Below are 2,265 nucleotides of genomic sequence, written 5' to 3'. Positions count from 1 at the left end.
AAAATTCTTTCTTTAATTATAAAAAGAAAATTATCAGACTTAGAGGAATCAAATCTGGGCATAAAAGAAAAGTTTATCAAAGAAGTGCAGAATTTTTACCAAACATGTTTTCAATATATCAAAGAATGGTCTGAAACAAACATCACAGGAAATAACAGTTTTCAATGGTGTTTTTTTACTTCATCGCAAATATCATATATTGGACAGATATTGAATCTTGTCTTGAGTTTTTATCTAAAGAAATGCAAGACATCAAAATAGACGACAATTGTCTCTGAAGAAATTAGAAGACTGAATGTATATTTAAATTCTGAAAAATTAATACAATGGGAAAATGAACATATTGAAATTGATAAAAGATGGGTGGAAATATCAGCCATTTCAAAAATGAACAAATTCCGTGTGAAAATTTACTTTTTCTTGTTCAATTTACATTGTGCTGCCTTGGAACTAATGCAGCAATTGAAAGAGTTTTTTCAATTACTAATGATTTTTGGAGAAGTGAGAAATTGAGATAGAACGTTGATTCTCTAGCTGCAGCACTTGCCATAAAATTCAATATGAAGGATATTTCTTGTTCAGATATTTCTAATATATTGTTACAAGATGATGCACTGACAAAAAATATTCATTCAATGGAAAAGTACTCATTTAGATAATATGATCTAAATGAATGCTTTTTTCTTACAATTATTATTAAAAATTAATAGACATATAAGCATAATTATAATATAAGCTATTACAAATGCTTTTATTATGCATTTATCATATTATAGTGTATTATTGTTGCAATGAATAAAATGTTTTTTTTATTTACGATACTGTTTCTTCAATTTATTATATTTTTTACCTCTTTTTCACTGTAAAAACGTTGGTCACCTTAGAAGTAGTGAAGGCTTACTTACCTCTGCAGGGAGACCAGCTGGGGCTGGCCAGGAAGAGAGTCTGCTGGGACAATGAAAAGACGGTGTTAGGCCTGAGAGCAGAGGAAGTAACACCCCAAGGAAGTCTGCAGTCCTCTCTTTCCTGAGCTGGAATGAGCTGGGTATCCCCCAGCAGCCCGCAGGTTTGGTTAGACGAGGAGGATAGGACCCTGCGGGCAAGGCTGCATTTAAGAGCTTAAAACGAAGAGGCTCCATCCAGGCCTTTGAAATCCCATATAGCAGACTGGATGTTTAAGTGACTCTGGGGAATGGTTTTATTTCTCTGCGAACAATGATCCTTGTCTTTTTTTTTTTTTTTTTTTTTTTTGTATTTTTCTGAAGCTGGAAACGGGGAGAGACAGTCAGACAGACTCCCGCATGCGCCCCACCGGGATCCAGCCGGCCCGCCCACCAGGGGCGCCGCTCTGCCCACCAGGGGGCGATGCTCTGCCCATCCTGGGCGTCGCTATGCTGCGACCAGAGCCACTCTAGCGCCCGGGGCAGAGGCCACAGAGCCATCCCCAGCGCCCGGGCCATCTTTGCTCCAATGGAGCCTTGGCTGCGGGAGGGGAAGAGAGAGACAGAGAGGAAGGAGAGGGGGAGGGGTGGAGAAGCAGATGGGCGCTTCTCCTGTGTGCCCTGGCCGGGAATCGAACCCGGGACTTCTGCACGCAAGGCCAACGCTCTACCACTGAGCCAATCGGCCAGGGCGATCCTTGTCTTTAAGATGAGAATAAACGCTTCGCCTCTCCTATTGTTAGGTAGGGTGGGGACATGCAGGGGTGCAGAGGAGCCCGTGAAGGTGACAAGAACTGTGAGTAGCAGCTCCCAGGGTATTTGCTCTTCTCCACAGGCTTGAGTAACAAGGATTCAAATTCATCCTGTATTTCTAGATCTCCAGCAAAGGTCCTGGGTGCAACACTATCCACAACTACCTGGAAAACACAGCCCCTTGTGCACTGCAGCTGTCATTAGAGCTGCCTGATAACCTCTAATTCTAGAAATTCAAAAATGGCTCCATGTGCTCTTCTGCCCCACACATCCTGATATGTCCTGACTCATGATTAATCACTTGCTTTCCTTGAGTGGCTCAGCTCATCTCTCAATATTTGTTTCCAAATTTCTGTCCCTAGGTCTGAATTTCTTCAAAAGTTTTAGTGGCTTGAATCCAAACAGCCTGCAAGCTGTCCCCTCGGAGGCTCACCCTTACTTCACTGAACATGTTTGCTTATTCACTCAGCAAACATGTATGGACTGCCCAACATGCCAAATCCTGTGTCCAGAGCTGGGATTTTTAGCTAAATTAGGAACAGTTCACCCCTCAAGCAGCTCCTGTGGGGGA

General features: G+C 42.2%; 1 non-coding gene across 1 annotated transcript; it reads right to left on the bottom strand.

Annotated features, from left to right (window-relative positions):
• Positions 1-1,558: 1,558 nt before the first annotated feature.
• TRNAA-UGC (transfer RNA alanine (anticodon UGC)) lies at positions 1,559-1,634 on the bottom strand. The gene has a single exon. It is a non-coding gene; the product is annotated as a tRNA-Ala (tRNA).
• Positions 1,635-2,265: the final 631 nt, after the last annotated feature.

Source organism: Saccopteryx bilineata, chromosome 2 (assembly GCF_036850765.1).
Source record: "Saccopteryx bilineata isolate mSacBil1 chromosome 2, mSacBil1_pri_phased_curated, whole genome shotgun sequence".
Lineage (NCBI taxonomy): Eukaryota > Metazoa > Chordata > Mammalia > Chiroptera > Emballonuridae > Saccopteryx > Saccopteryx bilineata.
The sequence above is the reverse complement of the archived record's forward strand: the minus strand, read 5'-3'. Positions and strand labels throughout refer to the sequence as shown.